The 24,777-nt window shown below is 40.0% G+C and overlaps 1 protein-coding gene across 4 annotated transcripts in view; it reads left to right on the top strand.

Moving 5' to 3' along the window:
* Positions 1-24,777, top strand: part of SCAI (suppressor of cancer cell invasion) — a 143,459-nt gene that overhangs the window by 31,123 nt on the left and 87,559 nt on the right. The gene's annotated exons all lie outside the window — the stretch shown is intronic.

Here is a 24,777-nt window from a genome sequence, read left to right as displayed (position 1 = left end):
CATGCTCAAATGGCTCATTTGGGAAAATATTTGACTTGGGGCCAGTTAAACTTTTGTGTCAGCTCTAGCCAGTAGCTTCTTTGAGATAATTGTCTTAAGGTGATTTTAGCTTTCTGCGGTAACAATGCGAAGAATTTTTTTAAGTAAAGCACACTGCCAGGAGTCTCTTCGTTTTGAAGCACTTGTGAATTTTTGGGTTGGGTTTGTGTTTCCTTTAGTGCCTTGAGAGCTGGCACAGATGATCTGACAGGCAGAATTAGACGGAATCTTTGGGGGTTGTGGTGTGCTTGGATTCTCAAGCCCAGAGCCCAGAGGAAATGATGGCAAGGGTTGAACTGTAAACCTCAGTGTTACGTGACTCTTCTCCATTAAGATTTGGAGTTAATGTTTTGAAACTAGTTACAGCCAAGTAACAGGCATACTTCATACTAGAAATCCCTTTGTCATTTTTCCAGTTACTTCTGCCAGACAGGTTTTAATATAATAGGAAGAATCTGATAGCTCTTTTGTACTTTGGACTAGAATGATTTTGTTTTTGACTTGAAGAGTCCAGTTGAATCCCTCTCTAGTGACTGGCTTTATTTTTGATTTTAGATTTTGAGTGCCCATTTCTGCTTGTAATAATCTTGTTAGGACATTTATTGCCAACTGTATGTGAAGGTGTAGCTGTGTGGAGCATAAAATTAGATCTGCTTCCTTCCTTTGGCTCACAATCTAAATTTAGGAGGCGAGAATCTCCTTTCCTAGATGTCATTAAAAATAGAAGATACCCATCTGTCTGGAATGGTTTAGATATAAGTCTGCCTACAGGCTTGGAGATGAACTGTATAACACAGACTTTCTTTTTGTCCCAGGATTCTTAGGAAAATAATGTTTAATATAGAGGCCAAGAGTGTATAGTTTCCAGTGTTGACTTTATCCTGTAAGTTTTTGAAAATAAGAAAGACTTAAGAGAACTGAATTTTGAGGAGAACCTTAAAAGATAAGATGAAACACTATCACTTGATTAAGCAAATCAGCTTTGAAGTAAAATCTAGTTCCAATCCTATATTTATAATTTACTACCTATGTGAGCAAGTTACTTCTCTGAGGTTATGGCCTCGTTTATAATGTTGGAATAGTAAGGCCTATTTCTTAGGGTTGTTGAAGAGTAAGTTAAGTGAGTTGGTATTTCTGAAGTACTTTCTTCAGTGCCTGGCATGTAGAAGGGACTTTTTGGTGGTAGTTATTATTACTATGTTAATATTACTTCTGGTTCCTTTTATTCAAAATTCTGCCACCTGGCTGTTAAAAAATCTTAATTTGGAGCTCGGGATATAATATGGGGTCAGAGACAAACAGAGAATTCCTAGGGAATTTGGAGTCATGGCAGTCATTTAGAAGAGCACTAAAAATCATCCCCAAAGGACTACCTGTATTTAGGGGATGCAGAAGAAACAGGGAAATAGAGATAGCCATCAATAAGGTGAAAAGAGAATTAGGGGAATAACATGGAATCCAAGATGGAGGTTGCTCCCCAGGTCAAATATTTTCTTCAGATGTTCATTCGAAAATCATTTAAACACTAGGTGATGTCAGGTAGTGGAAGGATGCTGAGGAAACCAGTGAACTGGGTAGGTGGGAGGTCTTGATCTTTGAGATACTAGAAAAATGACTGTAGACCCAGAATCTCTTGGGCAGAGAAGTAAATGTAAGGTGAGGAAAAATGGAGGCCATGAGTATAAGATGGATCCTTATGAACATTTAGTCATATAGAGAAGAGGAGAGAGGGCTTATGGGGAAGGAGGGAGGGTTTGGGTTTGTTTGTTTTGTTTAGGACAGAAAAAAAGTGAGCATGTTTGGAACCTGAGAGAGAAAATAAACATACTGGCCAGAGGATAATTGATGGGCAGGTCATGGTATGAGGCAAGTGGGAATGGAATCCAGTGCACAGGTGCAGGCTGAGCGGAGCAGCTGTTCTTTGGTAGAAGAGGAGGAAAAGAGGAAGACAGAGGCAGGAGGGGAAATGAAATTCTTGTCTAATTGGCCCCTGTTTAAATGGAGAAATGGATAGTGAACTTACTAAAGTAATAACAGACTGGTGGTCCTCAGCCGAGGGTGATCTGCCTCCCAGGGGCCATTTGGCAATATCTGGAGACGTTTTTGGTTGTTGTAAGTTGGGGGATATGTGCTGGCATCTAGTGTGTAGAGGACAGGGGTGCTGCTGCACATCCTGCAGTGTGCGGGACAGCCCACATCAGGGGGTGATCTGGGGCCAAAGCCGGTAGTGCTGTGGTTGAGAACCTCGCCCCAGATCAGAACATCCCTGCAACAGGATCTTCAGCAACAGCCAAGAAATTTGAATAACAGCTCGATATATCCTGTCTAAGAGAGTCAGAGTACGTACTAGTTTATTAAACTCTGAAAAATCCTCAGGGGGAAATCTAAACTGTTTAACTGACTGACTCCCCACTCCCCCTGCTTTCATAACAACTGTTAACATTCTGAGAAAAACATTTAGGAAAGGACTGTACTTTAATTTCTTGGCTGGCTGGTACTATGTATTCATGTTTGTGTGTAAAACTCCTCGCTCAGAATCCAGCACTTGGGAAACAGTCAATAAGCGATAACTGCTATTATTACTGTTTTTTCCCTTCCAAATGGGAAATCCTGGGCCACTTCTGACGTATGTGTCACAAGTTGCAATTTTAAGGTGAATGTAGGCGATGTGAGCAATCAACACGAGAGACGAGCTGCTTCTCCCAGATCTGTAGAATGCACTGATAATTGTGCTTTGAGATCTCATGGTGGTTCCCCAAAGACTTCAAAAGAGTTACTGCATGATCCAGTAATTCCCCTTCTGGGAATATACCCAAAGGAATTGAAAGCAGGGGCTCAAACAGATATATGTAAACCAGTGTTCACAGCAGCATGGTCCACAATAGCCAAAAGGTGGAAACAACCCAAATGTCCCTCCATGGTGAATGGATAAATAAAATGTGTTACATACACTCATGCGCTGCATAACGTTTCACTCAATGACGGACCGCATATACGACAGTGGTCCCATAAGATTAGTACTGTGTAGCCTTGGTGTGTAGTAGGGTATCCCATCTAGGTTTGTGTAAGTACACTCTATGATGTTCACACAGTGACAGAATCACCTAACAACACATTTCTCAGAACATCCTCATCATTAAGCAACTCATGACTGTACATATAATGGAATATTATTCAACTGTAAAAGGAATGAAATTCTGACACATGCTACAGCATGGATGAACCTTGAAGACATTATGCTAAATGAAATAAGCCAGACATAAAAGAACAAATATTGTATGATTCCGCTTATATGAGGTACCTAGAGTAGGCAAATTCATAGAGACAGAGAGTAGAATGGTATGGGGCCGGCCCTGTGGCCGAGTGGTTAAGTTCGAGCTCTGCCTTCGGCAGCCCAGGATTTCACCAGTTCGGATCCTGGGCACGGACGTGGCACCGCTCATCAGGCCACGTTGAGGCAGCATCCCACATGCCACAACTAGGAGGACCTACAACTAAAGATATACAGCTATGTACTGAGGGGATTGGGGGAGAAAAAGCAGGGGGAAAAAAAAGAAGATTGGCAACAGTTGTTAGCTCAGGTGCCAATCTTTAAAAAAAAAAAAAGAAAGTAGATGGTGGTTGCCAGGGGCTCGGGGAGGGAGAGTTGGGGAAGGGGGAATAGAGAGTTGTTCCATGGGTAAAGAGTTTGACTTTGGGAAAATGAAAACGTTTTGGACATGGATGGTGGGATGGTTACACAATAGTGTGAATGTACTTTATGCCACTGAACTGTATACTTAAAAATGGTTAAAATGGTAAATTTTATGTATATTTTACCAAAATAAAAAAAATCTCATTTTAGAATATTTAGCAATCACCACAAAGCAGTCAAGGCCTTTACTCATGGTTTTTATACGGCTTCAAAAGGTCAGTAGAGACTAGTTTTAAACTACAGATACTGTTCTGATGAGGCAGTTACAACATACATAAACCAAAAACACATTCATTTATTATATCAGTGATTATATAAATTTAGCACCTCTTACTGACAGGCACATAATTTTCCTTTGTTCATTGTTTACTCCAAAACTTTGGAATGTTCAAGACCAGCCAGAGCCTAAGCCAGGATAACAGTGATAATTCTTACATTTTGTTCAAGTAAAAGGTGTATATTTGTTTTGTTCAGAGAAAAAAGTGATTCCTTTAAAATTCTGTAGGAGTCACATCATGGTTAGTTTAATATGAGGAAGTATCCGCATTTATATTTTCTCCCAGATTTTTATATATCTTCTTAAAGGATGTCAAGAATGTACTTAGCACTATCAGAAATAACCTTCAGGGAACTGCAGTCACTTCTCTACATCTCAAGAAAATCCCCTAAAAGTAAGTCTGTTTTTAAAAATTGTCTAAAAATGTTTGTATCAGAGGCAATATTGGACACACTTACCTATAGGGTAATTTTGTGGGGTTTTTTTTTGGTGAGAAAGATTGGCCCTGAGCCAACATCTGTGCCAATCTTCCTCTATTTTCTGTGTGGGACACTGCCACAGCATGGCTTGGTGAGCAGTGTATAGGTCTGCACCAGGAATCTGAACCCACAAACCCTGGGCCACTGAAGCCGACCGTGGTGAACTTAACCACTATGCAGCCAGGCCGGCCCTAGGTAGTGTTTTTTTTTAATCTGTGATTTTGCCAATAGAGAAGAGATGGAAAGGGAGGGAGAGTTTTGATATTGTAGATGTACTTGCTCATTAAGAGATAAGAGCAGATACGTACAAACCCAGGAATTATCTTACTTCTGCTAAAACAACAGAACCCTGAGATCCCCAGCTCTAGTCTGTGTAATTGCTTTTGGCATCTTAGCTGTTACCTCAGAGAGACTGACAGTTTAATAACTAGATTGGAGATTTCCTTTGCAGCACGCAAATAGGAAAAACACCACCATAGATGTTTTCTTCTACGTCTGACCTCCTCCATCCCTTAATTCACCAGCCGTGTGACTGCATCTCACTGCCAAGCATCCTTAAGTTATAGTGTTATAGGTTGTGGGCCTGCCAAACCTCTTCACAGGTAACATTGAACGGTTCCCAATGAGTTTAGAACGATCTTGTCTTTCGTAAGAGTTTGTCTTTTGAAAGCTTCTGTTTGATTTTATGCACCAGTATGATCATTTTTTGGATAATGGATGTTACTCTGCTTTATTAGGTCTCTTTTATGCTTGTAATCCAGACTTAGTATCCAATAAGACATCATTTTTATTGTTATATTTTCAATTATGTTCTAAATACGTTTATATTCTTAAATAATGCTGGTATTGAAATATTAAAATTTGTATCTCTTGTTGACTGTTGTTTTAATTCTTGGAGGTTCATGAAACATCTGTAATCTCTTCTTCCTTGAAATATAGGTGTATTTCAAGCAACATGCCCTTCTGAAATATCCAGAATATATTTTGCCAATAGCAAAAGGATATTCCTTGGAAACACCAAACTTCAAATAGGAGTTAGACTAACAATACACATACGGTTCATACAATTCTTCTTTCTGTTATCCCTTTCTCCTTAAATCACAAGGCTCAGTCTAAGGAAGACATCCTGATTTTTTATGTGAATTTTATATGTATGTAAATGTATTTATATATTTAAGTATTAATTCATTGGAGGTTATATATATGTATATATTAATCTTTTTCAGGCCTTTAAGCTCTTTTAGGAGTTTAAAGAAATAGAATTAAGATATAATTTGTCTATTTTTAACAAATTCTTCGTTGCTTCTTTTTCATGTTCCTAGAAGTCAATATATATATAATTGTTCCCCTCATTGATGGGCAGAACTACAGGGATGAAGCAAAGGATTCCTCCCCTGCCCCTCCTTTTTAAATTCCTTTTTCACTTCTTTCCTCCAAAAACGTTTTTGATATTTATTTAGACTTAAATCATTATTTTTTTTTTTTGAGGAAGATTAGCCTTGAGGTAACTACTGCCAGTCCTCCTCTTTTTGCTGAGGAAGCCTGGCCCTGAGCTAACATCCATGCCATCTTCCTCTGCTTTATATGTGAGATGCCTACCACAGCATGGCTTTTGCCAAGCGGTGCCATGTCCGCACCCAGGATCCGAACCGGCGAACCCTGGGCCGCCGAGAAATGGAACATGTGCACTTAACCGCTGCACCACTGGGCTGGCCCCTTAAATTATAAGGAACCATGCATACTTAAAAATAATGAGATATGTATGTATTTTACTGTCATGGAATATGGTCCATGAAATATTTTAAGTGAAAAGGCAAGGTGAGTAGTTTATATCATATAATTCCATTTTCATTTAAGAGAGTCACCATATATTTGAGTATGCAAAGAAAAAGGTTTGGAAGGGTATACAGTTGTTATCTGTGATGAACCCTAGGGAATGAGATGGTACTCATTGGATATACCCAATGGATACTGCCTCAGGTTGGATTCCCCAGAAGCAGAACTTAGGATGTGGTTTCATAAGAAAGTGCCTTACTAGGAAGAGTTTAGGGAAATCTGGTAGGGAGTGAGGAAGTGGGACTGGGAAGAGAGAAGGAGCTGAAGGACAAGGAAGGATGTAGCAAGGCTCTAGCAGAGGCTCAGTCCTGCAGGGGAGTTCTGAAACTTATATCTAAAGAGCTGTCACTATCAGGGACAAAGAAAGAGCTAGAGCCTTTGTACTCCCATCCTCATCAGTCATTGCTTAGAACTGCCCCTGATGGGGAGAGGTGCATAATTGTCCAGGAAGTGCTGGCAGCCTGAGGGTAGCCCTCCTACAAGACCTGCAGGTGCTGGCTGTTGGGAGTGAGCGCACAGGGTTGGAGGGAGATGTAGACAGCGCTGAAAGCAATTATAGTCGTCACCCAAGTTAAAAGATTTAAACAAGATAGAAGTTTCTTTCTTTCTCACGTAATAATCCAGTTAAAGCACTCCAGGGCTAGTGATGGTAGCTCTACAAGGTTCCGGGTTCCTTTGGTTTTGTTGCTCTGTTATCACTGTCATTGCCCACATATGTATGGTCCAAGATACTCAATATTGTGTCCATATTCCCATTTGAAAAAAGGGGAAAGATCAGAGGGAAGAGGACACATTAGTTCCTCTAAGTTCTGGAAGTTACACATCACTTCAGCTCAAATCTCATTCGTCATAACTTAGCTGTGTGACCACATCTGGATGCAAGGAAGAATAATTTTTACTGATTGGCCTTGTGCCCAGTTAAAAATAGGAGACTCTGTTATTATGCAACCATTTCTGTAGAAGGAGTGAATGCATAATGTAGGGGATGTTCGTTTTCTACTTTATGGGGATGTGGTTTGTTGGCTTTGTGTTTTTTAGTTTTGACCACAAGCATGTGTTTTTCTTTTAACTGTGTCACAGGTTGGAGTCTCCTGGAAAAAGAATTTGAGACAAAGTTTAGTGTACAGGGTGTTAAGGAGTGTCCTGATGTTCAACACCTGTGGAAGGATGGGAACAAGTCAGGATTTGGCAGGAGGAAGAGTTGAGCTGTGATACAATCCTGATCCATGGTCTTGGCTGACTCCACAGGGAGCTCTGGAGCTAAAGTGGTATTTAGCTAAAGTTGTCGTGTATTGAGCTGAAATAGCTGGACCATTATACCCTTGTCTCCATCAGTCACTGGATATGGGCTACCTTGGGAGGAACATGACCTTGGACAAGGCACGTCTGCAGAGGTGATCCCTGAAGGGGCTGACAGCATTCCTAGCAGCTGAGACACCAGGTCCTTCCTTAAAGAGAAATCTGGGTGGCATGTCTGTATATCTATCGCAACTTTTTTCTTGTGTGTGAAAGTAATTAATACATGTTCATGTATCCATTTTATAATGTAAAAAAAGGTAAAATTTACTTAACTATTCCTTCCACGAGAATTTCTTGAGCAACTTTTATGTGCCAGGCTCTATTCTAGCGCTGGAAATAGGGAAATGACAAAATAAAAACTGTCCCCTCATGGAGTTTATATTGTATTTGGACATAGACAGTAAATAAGTAAATTTATAATATATCAGATGGTGATAATTACTTTAGAGAAAAATAATACAGTATAAGGAGGGGTGTTCTGATTTATGTAGAGTGGTCAGGGAAGGCTTCTCTGATAAGGTAATTTGACCAGAGGCAGGAGTGAAAGGATGGAACTAGCTCTGTATATATTTTGGGGAAGAGTGTTCCAAGCCAAGATTACAGCAGATGCCAAGACAACCCTCTGGTAGGAGTGTGTAGTGTGTTGGCGTATTTGAAGAATAGCAAGAAGGCCAGTGTGGCTAGCCTAGAATGACTGAAAATAGTAAGAGAGAAAGTTTTGGACATACTAGTGGTGGTCAGATCATATGAGACCCTGTAAGCCGTTGTAAATACTTGGAGACCTTCTCAGAATGAGATGAGAAGGCATGTGAAGATTTTGAGCTGAAAAGTGGTAGAATCTGACTTCATTTTAAAAGGATCGCTTTATCTGCTGTGTTTGGAATGAACTGTGCCTGAGCAGCTGGAAGAATGGAGTTGCCTTTAACTGAGAAGGAGAGGACTGAATAGAGTAGGTTTTGGGGGCACAATAGCTGGGATTCAGTTTTGGATATGTTAAGTTTGAAATGCCAACTAGACACCCAGACAGAGATGTCAAATAGGAAGTTGGATAGTGGAGACTGGAATTCAGGAGAGACGTCCAATCTGTAGATTAAAAAATTGGGGAGCTGTCAGTGTATAGTTGGTATTTAAAGCCATGAGAGTGCATGCTGTCACCTACAGAGTGAATAAAGAAGAGAACATCTCAGAGCTTTGAGTTCTGGGGCACTCCAACAGTTGGGGGTTGGGTGGTGAGGTGAACCACCAGTGGAGATTTGAGAAGGAGCAGCCAGTGAGGTAAGAGGAGAAAATGATGTCTTAGAAGATAAATAGGAATATTCAAGAAGAGGAGGATGACCAGCTGTGTCCAGTGCTGCTAGTAAGTAACTTAAGATGAGAACTGAGTATTGCTCATTGGATTTACCAGCATGGAGATCATTAGTACTGACACATAGTACTTCAGTGGAATGATGGGAACGAAGTGGGTTGGTATGTGTGTAAGGGAGAATGGGAGACAAATTGGAGACAGCTGTATAGACACGTCTTTCAAAGAGTTATGCTGTGAAGGAGAAGGAGAGTAGAGAAATACATGAAAGCTAGAGTAGGATGTGAGCCATTTTTTTTCCTTAATTTTTTAAATTAAATTTATTTAAACTGAAAAAAAAAACAGTTCACCCATTTCTTTCACCCCCCAAACACCCCTCCTCTGGCAACCACCAATCTGTTCTTTGTATCTATGAGCTTGGTTTTATATTTTTAGATTCCACATATAAGAAAGATCAAACAGTTTTCTAATTTCACTTAGCATAATGCCCTTGAGTTCCATCTTTGTTGTTGCAAATGGCAAAATTTCATTCTTTTTTATGGTTGAATAATATTCTATTGTATCATTTATCATAATTTCTTTATCCATTCATCCATTGATGGGCACTTAGGTTGTTTCCATATCTTGGCTATTGTAAATAATGCTGCAAGGAACATGGGGATGCATATATCTTTTTGAGTTAGATTTTCTGTTTCCTTTGGATAAATACCCAGAAGTAGAATTACTGGATCCTAGGGTAATTCTATTTTTAATATTTTAAGGAATTTCCATACTGTTTTCCATAGTGGCTGCGCCGATTTGCATTCCACCAACAGTGCACAGAGTTCCCTTTTCTCCACATCCTCAGCAGTTTTTATTTCTATTCTTTTTGATAACAGCCATTCTAACAGGTGTGAGGTGGTATCTCATTTTGGTTTTGATTTGCATTTCCCTGGTGATTAGTGATGTAGAACATCTTTTCATGTACCTGTTGGCCACGTCTATGCCTTCTTTGGAAAAATGTCTATTCAGATCTTCTGCCTACTTTTTAATTGGATTCTTTGGTTTTTTTGCTATTGGGTTGTCTGAATGCTTTATATATTTTGGATTTTAGCTTCTTTTCAGATGTGTGACTTGCAGATATTTTCTCCCATTCAGTAGATTGCCTTTTCATTTTGTTGGTGACTTCCTTTGCTATGCAGAAGCTTTTTAGTTTGATGTAGTCCCACTTGTTTATTTTTGCTTTTGTTGTTTTTGCTTTTGGAGTCAGATTAAAAAAATCATTGCCAAGACCTCTGTCAACGAGCTTACTGCCCATTTTTTCTTCTAGGACTTTTATGGTTTCAGGTCTGATGTTCAAGTCTTTAGTCCATTTTGAATTCATGTTTGTGTATGGTGGAATATAGTGGTCCAATTTCATTCTTTTGCATGTGGCTGTCCAATTTTCCCAATATCATTTATTGGAGAGACTCTCCTTCCCCATTGTATTTTCTTGGCTCCTTTTTCGTAAATTAATTGCTCATATATGCTTGAGTTTATTTCTGGGCTCTCTCTTCTGTTCTGTTGATCTGTGTGTCTGTTTTTATGCCAATATCACACTGTTTTAATTACTATAGGGGATATAAGAGCTAATGCATGAATAGAGGTGTTGGCCTTAAATAGGAACACAGTCAGTTTAATCAAGGTAACAGAAGGGAAGACAGGAATGTATATGGTTACAGATGCAAGTAGGTTGGTACATGTGCGGAAGATGTTTACTGATGGCCTCTGTTTTTTTCAGTGAAATATGAAACAGTTGCCATCAGCTGAAAAGTGAGGATGGGGGTGAGATGGATGTTTGAGGAGAGAGGAGAAGGTGTGAAATAGTCCTCTCGGAAGATAAAGAGTGAATGGACTAGGAAGATGTAGTGGGAGTGCCCATTTTGAGGTCATGAATTGAAAATGGGACCAGTCAGCACGACTGTATGTGTTTCTTCAGCCATATGTAGCTGCCCAGATGCCAGCTCAGAGTAGGTAGAGGGTTGGATTTGATCAAGTAATAAATAAAACTAATTGTTCACTTTGAAAGCTGTTTTCAGGAGGTTGGTGATAGGAATGGTATTTAGAATTTTGGGTGTTTAATTATACCCATTTTTGGAAGGCTAAACTTAGTGAGTGACAGATCATTAAAAAGGAAAAAGGTGTGGCATTGTTCCAGGAAAAGTTCTTCGTTGAAAATTACAGGCCCCAATTCCAGCCAACTTAAGCAGAAAAGGAATTTACTGAAAGGTTGTCAGGTACCTCACAGCATTGATGGAAAAACTGGAGCATCTGGTTTAGAAAACAAGCAGGAACCAAGGGAATCAAACAATCTGGAATTACTGCCATGGTCATACCATTGGCGGACCTTGGTTGAGGATGCCTGATTAAGGGTATTGCCGTGGTCTCAGTATTTGTGTTCCCCCAAATTCCTGTGTTGAAATCCTAGCCCCCAAAGGTAATGATCTTACTAGGTGGAGCCTTTGGGAGGTGCTTAAGTTATGAGAGTGGAACCTCCTGGGATTAGTGCCATATAAAAGAGGCTCCGGAGAGGTCTCTAAACCCCGTTCTACTATGTGAGGATACAGGTGTGCAGCCCGGAAGAGAGCCCTCACCTGACCATGCTGGCACCCTGATCTCAGGCTTCCAGCCCCAGAACTGTGAGAAATACATTTGTGTTGTTTATAAGCCATACAATCTGTGGCATTTTGTTATTATAGCAGCCCAAATGAGCTAAGACAGATGTTGATGCTGCCGTTTCTGATCGCTGGTATTACATCTGCTGGAGAAATGACTTCTGAACTTATCATTTATTATGTGAGTCACTGGCTCTGTCTCAAAGACCTTTAAAAATATTGCTGTGGCTGCTACGTCAAGAATGAAGTAAGGAGTTCAATAGCGGAAATGGGGAGAACCAGTCATGAGGCCCCAGTATAAATGATAGTAACTTAGATTAGGATAGTGACAGTGGAGATGAAAAGAAATGGACAGATTCATGAAATAGCCCGTTGGGTTGCTACCAAAATTTTTGTCTTGGGAAAAATTCTTTTTCTTCTTCTTCCTCCTCCTCTTCTATCTGTTTCTCATTTTTCTTTCTTGAATTCCAGACCTTTCTAGAGACCTTGATGCATTCTTATCTTGCACAGGGCAGTGCGACTTATCTAGAGGATATTTCATAAAATCCTTCAGTGTTCATCATTTGTTCTTTAAAAGAATATTTCTAAGCTACTGTGTACACTATGGTACTGAAAGGGATTGCTGTGGGTAGTCGTTGTAGAATCAAGTTCAAGTCTAGACACTCAGAAATGATTCCTTTCTTCCAGGGCACTGCATGATTGCCGGCTGGGCCGACCAACCTTTTTCTAGGTGTGGTTGATTGAGACCGCGTGATCTCACTTTCATCTAAACTTGTTTCCTCAAGACTTGTTAGTCCTTAGACTCATAGTCTTTTACATATTGGTTACTTGAAATAGGCCAAATGCACATCCATTATTTTAAAAAGTAGTGAGAAAGAAAATGATATCTGTTTAAAAAGCCTTTTAAGACAGTGATTTTCAAATGGAACTAATTATCAGAAATGGCTTAAAATAGTTTTAAGAAATACAGAATCCCAGCCCTCCTGAATCACAGTGTCTGAAGTAAGTCCCAGAAATCTTTATTTTAAAAAAAGTAAACATTCCAGGATAATCAGCCAGGTTTAGGAACTGTAGCTTTATGCTATTTAGACCAGCTTAACTCTTCACTGGGAGAGTTAATTAAATTCTTCTTTCTTAATGGGAGGGATCCATTATAAATAACTATTTGGATTTCTCAGTTTGATTTTAAAATATGGCATTTGTCTCATCTTTCAGATTGGTTTCATAAGATTATAAATAGTTTTTCAGGGGTAGTAGAGGTGGATTCCATTAATTTTTCTCTTACTCTGTGGCTATTTTGTAATTATACAATTTTAATTTCACCTCCGTTAAGTATAAGAAACTTACTCTCTATACAAGAATATAGCCCACCAAACTTCAGCTTCAAACAAGTTTGTATAAAAACAGCTAGATCACTGCTTCTTAAACCTAACATGTGCACAGATCACCTGGAGAGCTTGTTAAGGGGCAGATTCTGATTTAGTAGGTCGGGGTGTGTCCTGAGGTTCGGCATTTCTAATGCGCTCTAGGGTGATGCTGAGGCTGCTGGTCTGCGGATCTTATTTTGAGAGGCTAGATGCTAATTGTATTCTCCTTTGAGCTTTCCTCTTGAAGAGTTACTCTGCTCTGGGGCATGTCGTAGGACTGTTTAGTTTGACCAAAGGTTGAGTAGTACATTTTAAGAAGATAGGCTTATATAACCTTTTAATGCTTTTTCCCATATTCTTGGAGGTCATAGTACTATATATAGCCTAAGGTTTTTAATTTCAGGCTTTGGAACTGAATAAAAGAAGTGTCAGAAGCAGTTTAGTTTTCATTGAATCATTAAATCTGCGGCAGCAAACTGGTTTATCTACTTGGAGTAGTCTGAACTACAAGTAGAGTATTAGTAACTGAATTAAGAATAAGAAAGAAAAAGATACAGTGTTGAAAATTCTTATTAGATATGCAGGGTATACGTACGGATTGGGGAATTTGTGTTTTGCCAAATTGAGAGTGCATTGGATAAGATGTATGATATGCTAGAGCAGTGGTTCTTAGTGGGGGTGATTTTACGTCCCAGGGCACATTTGGTAGTATCTGGAGACATTTTTAGTTGTCGTGACACTAGGGTGGTGGTGGTGCTACCGGTATCTAGTGGGTAGAGGCCAGGGATGCTGCTAAACACTTCACAGTGAGCAAGACAGCCCCCTGCCACAAAGAATTACTTGACCCGAAATGTCAGTAGCACCAAGATTGAGAAACCATATGTAGAGAGTTCTCATAAGTACTAGATTAATTTTTTATTGAAAATAATACAGAAAATACGTATAGAAAATAATCATCCATATTCCCACCAAATTTAACTAATGTTAACGTTTTTTCATATTTTACTTTAGACTTTTGGTTTAAGACATATCACTCTTTTATTTTTGGGAAGATAACATGATTATTCTTTTGAATTCAAATAATGTAGAAAGTTCAAGGATGAAAGTAGTGAAGCTATCCCAAATCTCACCACCCAGAAATAATCATCGTTAACACCAGGTGACCATTATCCCAGATAGCTTTCCATGCATATATACAGATAGAAGAACAGAGAGAAATGCTTTTGTAAAATTGGAACCATATTGTAGATGAAGTAAAAAATCCTTTTTCTTATGAAAAACTTAAACTTAAAGAAAATTAAATAGAATAATTAACTCCCATGTACTCATCACTGAGCTTCCACAATCATGAATTCAGGCCCAATCTTATTTCATCTGTATCCATACCCACTCACCTGCCCCTGAGTATTTTGAAGCAAATCCCAGACAGCACATCATTTCATCTATAAATATTTCAGTACCTGTCTCTAAAATGTGAGGACTCTTTCTTTGAGCCATTATCAACACACTTAATAGTGTCCCTGATTGATTCATTCTCTCTCTCCTTCTTCTCTCTCTCATTATGTTTTCTTCCAAATTGAGTTTTTTGTTTCTAATAAGATTACACATATGAAAGAGAAATAATTCCACAAAGAAAGGAAATGGATGCTGAGTAGGCTAAAACAAAAGCGATCTGCCACAAATATATTTTGTAAATTTTGTTTTTTCTTTCTAGAATGTCTTAATCTATTTGACAGTGCTGTGTAAAATAATGAATTACTTTATTTCTCGTTTTTCCTATGTTCACTTTTCAAGCTGCCTTTCTCATCTTTTCCAATATTTCTCTGAGATACCTTCCTGCTTTGGTATCTCATGCTGTAACAATGGCCTCGGGGAACTATTAGCAGGAAAGTACCTGCAGGAATCATTTAACTGGTGGTTCGCTTCTTGAGGACGAGGAGCAAGTTTTATCATCTTTCTGCCTGATGCCATTACCATGTCCTCAATATTTGTTGGATGCTTGTTATTAATCTTGAGGGAATTGTGCCAATATTGATTGGTATATTAATTGAAACCATTTATTTACAACCAAAAATTGTGTGCTCATTTAGCTCTAACGTATGAGCATGCAGGAAAATATAAATCAGATGTTCACCTCTGGTACCTGCATGTATGGGCAGCCTCCATATAAAGAGATGAAGCAGGGAGTTCTCCTTCCTCTGCTCACATTCTCTCCCTTCTTCCACCGCTTACTTATAGGGTGACCGTATGTCTTGGTTTGCCTAATACAGTCTCAGTTTTTGCACAGTCTTGATGTAATTATTAATAGCGTCCCATTTCATTCACGGAATTGTCCCAGTTTAAATGGTAAGTTAAATGGTAGCCCTACTTAGATGACATTTAATGTGTGTCCACTCTCTTCTGAATGCTTCACATACATTCTCATTTAATCTTCATGACCATCCTAAGAAGTAGATCCTATTATTTTCCCCATTTTACATGTGGGAAATTTGGGGTACAAAGAGGTCAAGTAACTTGGCCAAAATCCTACAGGTGTATTTGAAGAGTGAGTGGCAGAGCCAGGATGTGAGTGCAGGCAGTTTGGTGCCAGTGCTGTTAACCACTCTCCCCTGTTGCCTCTATGCTGGTCCCAAATCTCTCTTTGTAGAATATGTGCTGATCTACTAGGAGTCTCCTGATAATTAATCTGCATCTTTTTATATCAGAAGGCTGGCAAAAGCTTTGGCAATTTGAGGCATTTCTTTGTCTTCAGAAAATACTTGTAGGTTTCTCATGTACCACTTTGTCAATCTGGTGATAGACTTCTTTCTCTGAAGGTTGAACATTTACCCTTTTTTTCCTTCCCCAAATCCCCAGTGCATAGTTGTATATTCTAGTTATAAGTCCTTCTAGTTCTATGTGAGCTGCTGCCACAGCATGGCTACTAACAGACAAGTGATATGATTCCGCCACCAGGAAATGAACTGAGCGACTGAAGTGGTGAGAGCGCTGAACTTTAACCACTAGGCCATCAGGGCTGGCTCGCAGCACAGGGTTTCGTCGGTTCAAATCCTGGGCACGGACATGGCACTGCTCATCAAGCCATGCTGAGGTGGCGTCCCACATGCCACAACTAAAAATACACAACTATGTACCAGGGGGCTTTGGGGAGAAAAAGGAAAAATAAAATCTTTAAAAAAAAAAAAAAAAAGACTTGATCAACCCCCAGGAGAGGAGGACTTCGTCCGATGTCCTCTTGGGAGAAATCCTCCATCAGCAGATTGCTATTTTTGTTATGATGTTATATCATCATCGCCATGGCACTTTTGACCCTCTAGGTGCATTTTAAGCACCAACAACAGATGGAACTCCTCAGCAGCAAAGAATTTAATTTTTTTAATATGAAAGCCTGGGGTTATTTGATTTTTTTTAACCTTTTTAGTTTAAAGTCTATGGATAGACACAAGGTCTTTTCCTTCATAAAAACATTGTCTACTTTTATTATAATTGCACTTGCCTTTTTTTTCTTTTTTACTTGATATCTTAGTAATAAAGAATGGTTACCTTTGAAATGTAAAATTTATCACGACAGCCTGGTGAGGTAGGGCAGTGTTCCTTATCCTCCCTTTGCGAATGAGGAAACCGATTTAGGCTGAACTGTTCGCTGTGCCTTTGGGGAAAATGCACCATGAGGACTTGCACTTGGGTCTTCAGAAGCCAGATCCAGTGTATGTCACATGGCCTTATTTTAACTTATTAGATTAAAAAAAATCTTATCAATGGCAAGATAAAGAAGAACACTGAAAACTGTGGTTATCTCACATTATAACTCCTTTTTAATGAGCATCATTATAGAATCTAAGTCACCATAATTAGTCTGTTTCCATTGCTCAGTTGACAGGCATATTAACACCACTTTGATGACTATAGACCCAATAAATTCTACTGAAAGGGAAGTCCTGCCGGGGCTGCAGTTGGCTCATATGGTGGCTGTGTGCAAATTAGAAGAAGGCGGTCTCTCTAGGTGGATGGGTCAGTCAGACAAGGCATACCTGCGAGGGGCGCGTTCAGACCACACTGGGATGCTGGGCTGGGGGAATGAGTGTCTTTCAGTCTCTCCTCTGCCTCTTTTATGTAGTGCTCAAAAAGGAGCAGCCATGAATCCTGTTTCTATTTATTTATGAGGCTCTGGGGTTTTTTGGTGTTGTATTTATAGACAAAACATCTTGTTCCTCAGTCGTCCACATATGTACCTGCCTCAACATCTTGTACTTGTTCCCTCCACCTGGAGCCTGGACCCCCTGATCTTTACTTGGCTCACTCCTGCACTTCCTCCACGTCTTTGCTCAAATGTTACCTTGTCAGGTGTCACCTCACCTACTCTTAACTAAGATACTACCCCCAGCCATACACTCTCCCTTCCTTCTGTATTTTCTTCCTGGTACTCCTTACCACTTGGGATATTATATTTATTTTATTTTATTTTTCTCTCTCCACTAGAAAGTATGCTCTGTGAAAGCACAGATTTTGCCTGTTTGGTTCACTGCTGTACTCAGCACCTAGAAAAATACCTGGCATGTAGGAGGCGCCCGGTCAGTGTCTGTTGAATGAATGCACTAACCTTGGACTGTTTGTTTTGTGATTGACAGAATAAATGACCAGTTTTAATATTTGCTACCTTTTACTGACTATGTATCTACACTTTCTGGACTATAATATTATGAATATTGTCTAATCAAATCTTGCTATAGCTGTATGAGGGGGAAGTAGTATACTCCCCATTTGGAGTTGAAGAAATCCCAAAGTTTAGAAAAGTAAATAATATCCCCAAAGTCAAATATCTAGTAATTAGAATCATTCCTTGATAGGTAGATCTGATAACCAAAGTTCATTTCTTAAAAATTGCTTTGGTGGTTCTTTTGGGTCTTGTAATTTTTTTCAAAGAAGGATTTTCAATTACTGGGAGGAAAAACCTTAAAAATACTATTAACTATGTTTTAAGGGGAAGGAGAGGTAGGGCCCATGGGATTTGGAGCATTGGGATAACAAGATCAGACAACCCTGTTCTGTAATCTTTGCATTCTTGTCTGAGTGGGCTGACTTTGAGGGTCCTATGGGAAGAAGAGCGTGACTTTAGAGTCCTTTTCCAACTGTGGACTCTGGACAGATAACTTATCTTCCCCTTTACAGTTCGGGAACAATGCCGACCTTATGGGGCTGTGAAGATGACAAACGTATAGAAGATGCCTGGCATGGTTCCTGGCGATTGGGAGTTGATTTCTCCTGTCCCTGCCCTTTTCTTCTTTCAGCTGCAAGTGACTAGAAATCCAAGTTGTTGAGGAGTGATTTCTTTTCTTGATAACTTCCCTCTAGATAAGTAATCCCGCCTTTTAAGCTGTTTTATGGTAATATGTAGGCCATCAAGTTACCTTTTATAATTTGCATGTCATTTTGTTTATCATTTTAATTCCAGGAGTAATTCATGTGCTTTGTAAGTGTTGTGCACATATTCCCCTCACAAACTTTTGGTTTAATTCATGCTTTTGTAATTGAATGTTGCATGAAAACTGTTAATAATTAGGAAGCCCTCTTTACTTTGTTCCCCGCGTCTTTCTCCCTGTGTTCCATGAAATGGCAATTTTTGAAAGTCACCGACACTGCATGTTTGCTAACTCATGTAGATTTGGATGCTTACTAGAATTTCTTAAGCACTGTCTTATAACTTCTATGATTGTCACCATGTCAACGGAATGGTAGTCATGCACAGACCCAAAGAATAGGGTTTCCTCAACTAATGAGTAATTGAGGTAGATAAAAAACAGGCCTTTTTATATGAAGATACTTTCTCTATGAAATTAGATTAAACAATATAGCATTTAACTACCAACTGTGAAAAACTATTTACTGAGAAATGAGGAGCAAGATTTAAAAGAAGTGTAACTAACTTCCAGCTTAAAAATGGCTGAGGCTCCTTTTCAATTAAATGCTGATCTCTCCCTCTTAATACCTTATTATTTGCCATATAGTGAAGCATTAAAAAGGTTCATTATTTAAACATTAATTATTGATTTAACTGGAAGGTATGTAATTTAAAGATTAATTAATTTAACCTCACATAATGATATAACCGAGTTGGGAGGGGTTCTAGGAGTATAAGTGAACAAATTCCTTATTTGTCATTATAGAAAATCTGTAATGTCAAAAATGGATGAATCAAGCAGTTGCAAGAAAAGCTTCTGAGATAGGACTATAGGGAAGCTATTAGGTGAAACAGCCAGAAGAGTTGAAAGTTGTTGATGCTGGTGAAAGAAAGGAGAGCCAGTGTTTCTTTCTCTTTGGATAAAAAGTTTGTTTTCTTTCTTCTCCTTCCAGCTTATTGCAGACAAAACATGCAGTTTAGGAAAGCAAAATTGTCATGGTATAGATCCTAAATATCTTTTAATGGGTTATTTTTTTTTAAATTCTGCTTAATACAAATCAGGCATGACCCAACATTTGCATGACTAACAGCCTTCTCTCAGAGTATGCTAAGATGTTGGTTTTGGGTGGCCCCAGATGATTTTCATGTTGTCTCTTTTGTCCTCCTAAAAAATAAAACAACTAATTATTTTACCAGTAAAATGAGTTTATTCAGGAATAGCAGAGGAATTGCAATTTGGGACAAGCAAGCTATAGCAAAAACCATAGGCAAGTCCAGCAAACAAAGGAGAGGAACGTTACTTTGTGGAGAAAAAGGAGGAAGTTGGGAGGGGTTGTTTTGAACGAAAGTCCATTGGAGGACAGCAAGAGTTCAGGGGCTGACGGTTTCCCATTGGCTGGGCTTGTTGGGCAAGGAGAATTCTTACTGCTGGAGTTTGTAGTTGACATGTTTCTGTCGGGGTCTCTAATTGACATCAAATGACAGTGGGTGACAGCTCCCCCTTCTGGCCTCCTGACTCGGTTTATGAGGTCTCCTTTATTCTTTTTCACATTTTCCCTTTTGATCAAGATCTTGCTCCAGAAGCATTGCTAGTCAAGAGTTAAGTTTTCTGGATTCAGTTGCCTTTGTTCCTCAGTACCATAAAGGACCTTCTTAGGTGTCATGTCCTACATTGCAGGGAAAGTGTACAGATTGTAAACCTATTAAGGTCACTTTTGAGTAATGAGGAGGGGTGAAAGGAAGAACTCTCAGGCATTCTCATCTAAAGTCTATATCTTATCAAGGTTGGAAGTGTTGAGCATCCCATTATTGGGTACATCGATTTTATAAAGATTTGACTGGCAACAGATACAAAACAAAAATAATAATGCAAAACAGAATTAAAAGTAACATGACTTCCAAATTGTATGATGGTTCCAAATCAGGAGCCATACCTGAAGGTAACCAGCTAAATAGATCGAAAGACTGTGTGGCTTAGGTGAAAATTGTTGGAGCCAATGTGCTTGTTACCTAATTTTATGCAATTGTTTCTCTTTCCCCAGAGGAGTTAGAAAATAGAACGGTGAATACAGCAAGAGCCCACTCAAACTGAAAGAATTGACCGAATGCTTTGGGAAGACGCAGTGCAGGAATAAACCTGAAGCAACAGCTGATGAACTTTTTGCAAAAATAGCAAAACTTCACAGACGTATTAAAACAGTTTTGTTATCTCAGAAGAGTTGTTTGGAACCAAGTATGTTATCCAATAATACAGCCTGTAAGATTGCAAGATCAGAGACGTGAATTTGGATAAGAATCCAGAGTCAGTTAATAGTCAGATGAAAGAAAGATTCGGGGGGCCAGCCCCATGGCCGAGTGGTTAAGTTCGCACGCTCTGCTTTGGCAGCCCAGGGTTTCACCGGTTCGGATCCTGGACATATACGTGGCACTGCTTGTCAGGTCATGCTGAGGTGGCATCCCACATGGCACAACCAGAGGCACTCACGACTAGAATATATAACTATACTAGGGGCCTTTGGGGAGAAGAAAAAGAAGAAAAAAAAAAGATTGGCAACCAATGTTAGCTCAGGGCCAATCTTAAAAAATAAAAAAAGTGAATTCTGAAGCTTCTAATCCTTCAGAAAAAGCAGGTAAAAGGATTGATTTGTCGTGGGATCATGATGAGGCCATGTCTGAAAGGCCGTAGTGGAAAGAACAGGTTTCCCCCTTTTGCAGGGGATTGAAAAGTGCAGACAAGATTGTTGTCTGTCCAAGGAAGAGAGGGAGAAAATAAAGTCAGAACAACAGTAAGAAAAGAATGTACAGGCCTGGTCCTGACATCCTGGGAAAGCTGTCTCGTCAGATGTCTTCTGCTTCAATTCCAGAAAGCCTTTACTTTCAGGTCACAGATGGTGTGCAGTCAGAGTTTGATGCTTTCCTTAGACGTGACACATGAATCCAAGAGTATGTTTCCTGAAGTTTGGCAGCATAAGGTTTGGTTAGCAGGATCTGATAGAAGCCTTTCTGGTGAGGATGAAGACGCTTTCTGGAGATGTCTTTTCTAGTAGATGAGATCTCCAGGTTGCAAGGAGTGAATTTTTTTTTTTAAGTATGCTTTTTTTTTTTTTAGTGAGGAAGATTGGCCCTGAGCTAACTTCTGTTGCCAGTCTTCCTGTTTTTTTTTTCCCTCCCCAAAGCCCCAGTACATAGTTGTATCTCCTAGTTGCAGGTCATTCTAGTTCTTCCATGTGGGATGCTGCCACAGCCTGGCTTGATGAGTGGTATATAGGTCTGTGTCCAGGATCCAAACTGACAAACCTCGGGCCACTGAAGTGGAACAGGCAAACTGAACCGCTTGGCCATGGGGCCACCCAGGCATGTTGTTTAAGGTCTTCATTTCCCAGGAGCATACTGTGAAAAGATTGTTCTACCAAAGCATGGCTATTTTTAATAGAAGCAGTCAGACCTTTATGATATTGAAGTGTGTCTCCATTTATCAGCTGCATATCAAGAGAGGCAGGGGTCAGGAGCATTGGATGTCCTGTGACTCTCTCAAAGGGTGAGAGCTTATGAGGTCCAGAGAGGATGGAGCTGAGATTTAGAAGGACTAATAGCAATGCTTTTGGCCAAGACATTCAGAGGGTTTCAAAAAGTTTTGCCAGTTGAGTCTCAATAGAATCATTAATGTATGCAACTAACCCTGAGGATTGAGGATGGTAAGCACAGTGAAAATATTCTGAAACTGGCCAAACAGCACAGACTTATTGAAGTACCTGACCAATAAAATGGGTTTCCCAATCACTATGAAGTAGGGGTTCCCCAGGCAGGGGTAATCTTTGTAACAGAATTTTATCCACAAAAGAAGCAATGGCCTGTCTACAAGGGAAATCTTCAGTCCAGTGAGACAACATACAAAACATGACTAAAACATATTTATAGCCATGAGACGGGGGAAGCTGTATGAAATCCATTTGCTAAACCTCGAATGGCCCATCAGGCAATTCCAAATTTTCAGGAACAGTGAGAACAGGTTTCTCTGGATTGTATTTTGGACAGGTGGGATAAGCGAGGTGGGCGGTTTTTGCAGCCTCATTAATATTTCCCCACCAGTATTGCTTCATGAACACTGTCATTTTGTCAGCAGACCAATGGTTTAAACATGTACAGTGGTAGGGAGTGGGAGTTTCAGAATTTCTGGTAAGACTGGATTGTTGTTTGGCCCAAATAGAGTTCTCTTTTTTTATTGAGCCAATAGTTATTAGATTTCCACTATTATTTTTCCTTTTCTGGGGCCCAGTATTGGGCATCTTTAGTCAATTTTTCCAAATGATCATCTGAGGAAACATTCTTTTGGACCATGACAGAGGCTTGGCTGTTCGTTTCCTTGAGAGCAGCGTTTTTGGCAGAAATATCAGTGAGCTGTGGTTTCCTTTAGCCTCTAGGGAGTCAGGTTTGGAATGCCCAGGGATCTTAATAGTAGTCCCGGCAGCTGGCAAGAGTATGGCATCTAATAGATTCTGGATTAGAGGTAAGGAAACTTGGCTGTTTCCATAGCATCCCAAAGTCGTGGGCTACCCCAGAGGCATACCAACTATTGGTATAAATGTTTGTCCTTTGCCTTTGGCTAAAATACAAGCCCCAGCAAGAGTGTATAATTCAGCCTGTAGGGCCGAAGTAGCCAAAGGTAAAGCTGCTGCCTCGATGACATCAAAAGCAGTTGCAGGGGCCAGCCCAGTGGCGTAGCGGTTAAGTTCCTGCACTCCACTTTGGTGGCCCAGGGTTCACTGTTCAGGTCCCGGGCGTGGACTTACACACCACTTGTCAAGCCATGCTGTGGCAGGCATCCCACATATAAAATAGAGGAAGATGGGCACGGATGTTAGCTCAGGGCCAATTTTCCTCACCAAAAAAGAGGAGGATTGATGGTGGATGTTAGCTCAGGGCTAATCTTCCTCAGAAAAAAAAAAAAAAGTTGCAAAAGCACACCCAGCATGAACATTTACCATTCTCATCCTTTAAATAGGAACCATCAGTAAACAGTGAAAAATCTGCATTGGTTAGAGGAATTTTCTGAAAATTATTTTTGGGAGTCAAATGGTGATCTGTCACTGTTAAGCAGTCATGAGGAGTTTCATCACTGAAGGAGGGAGAAGAGGAGCAGGGTTGAGGTTATTACAAGGAGAAAGAGTTACGTGAGGAGAAGGGTTTCCTAGGAAGTGAGACGACTGACTGAAAGGTGTTGAGTGTGAGGGGAATTTAGAAGGGCTTCTGCATGGGGCTCAAAGATGGTTCAGGGGGATTCTATGACTGTTTCTTCGGTGGCCTTAACCAAAAGGGCAGTGGCAGGAATGGCTCTAAGACAAGGGTGCTACCCTGGGGCCATAGGATCCAGTTGTTGGCTGTAATACCCTTTGGGTCAATGATGGTCCCCGTGTTTTTGGGTGAGTACTTCAAGGGCATTCTCGTCCGTCTCATCTACAGAGAGGAAAAAGGGAAGCTGATTTGGCTCTCCAAGGGCAAGGAGCTTTATTAAGCTTCTCGTCAAGGTTCCAAAGGCTGTGTCATCCTGATCTCCCCAAATAATACAGTCAAGTTTGTTGGTTTTTAGTCATACATAGCGGCTAGGCCCTAGGAGAGAAATTGGGAGATAGCTAGCTCAAGAAAACCTTGTAATTGGCACTTAGTTTTAGGTTTTGGGAAGTTCAGGATGCCATAAAGCCTGCCTGAATCCAAATGTTGTCCTTGTTCTGAGATCAGATCCCCTGAATATCAAACCTGAGATGGAGCAAACTGCAATTTTTCTTTGGGAACTTTATGTCCCTTTAAGGCCAAAAATTTTAACAAGTTGATGCTGGCTTCCTGTGAAGAGGTTTGAGAGGGGGAGCACGGAAGCAAATCATGTATGTGTTGTAACAAAGTAGAGCCTGCAGAAAACTTTGTCATCCAGATCAGCTTTTAAGGTTTGTGAAAAGTAAGAGGGACTTTCTGTAAAGCCCTGGGGCATTGCCCTTCTTCCCAAGTGAAAGCAAAAAGATATTGGCTAGTCTTATCACCTGGAGTACTAAAAAATGCACGGCATAGATCAATTATAGTGAAAATTTGCTTTCAGTAGGGTAGGAGTTTAAAAGCAACAGGGTTTCGAGGGATAACAATGTTATTTATTGCTCAGAGGTCCTGGACAAACGTCTGTCTCCAGCCATTGGGTTTTCTCACAGGTAAGATAGGGTATTACAGGGACTAGTACAGGGGATAATGTGGCCCTGGGCCTTGGAATTTATTATGGGCTTGATGCCTTGAAGAGCTTCTTTATTTATAGGGTATTGATTAGTTCTGGGGAGAGGTTTTGAGGGCTATATTTGAATCTTGATGGGAGGTGCATCATGGATTCTGCCAATAACAGTTGAAGATTTTGCCCATGAAGAGGGTGGTGTTGAATCAGTAGAGACAAATGATCAGTGTCCCTAGACTCAGCT

This window comes from Equus przewalskii, chromosome 26 (genome assembly GCF_037783145.1).
Source record: "Equus przewalskii isolate Varuska chromosome 26, EquPr2, whole genome shotgun sequence".
NCBI lineage: Eukaryota > Metazoa > Chordata > Mammalia > Perissodactyla > Equidae > Equus > Equus przewalskii.
This window is presented reverse-complemented; position numbering and strand designations above follow the sequence as displayed.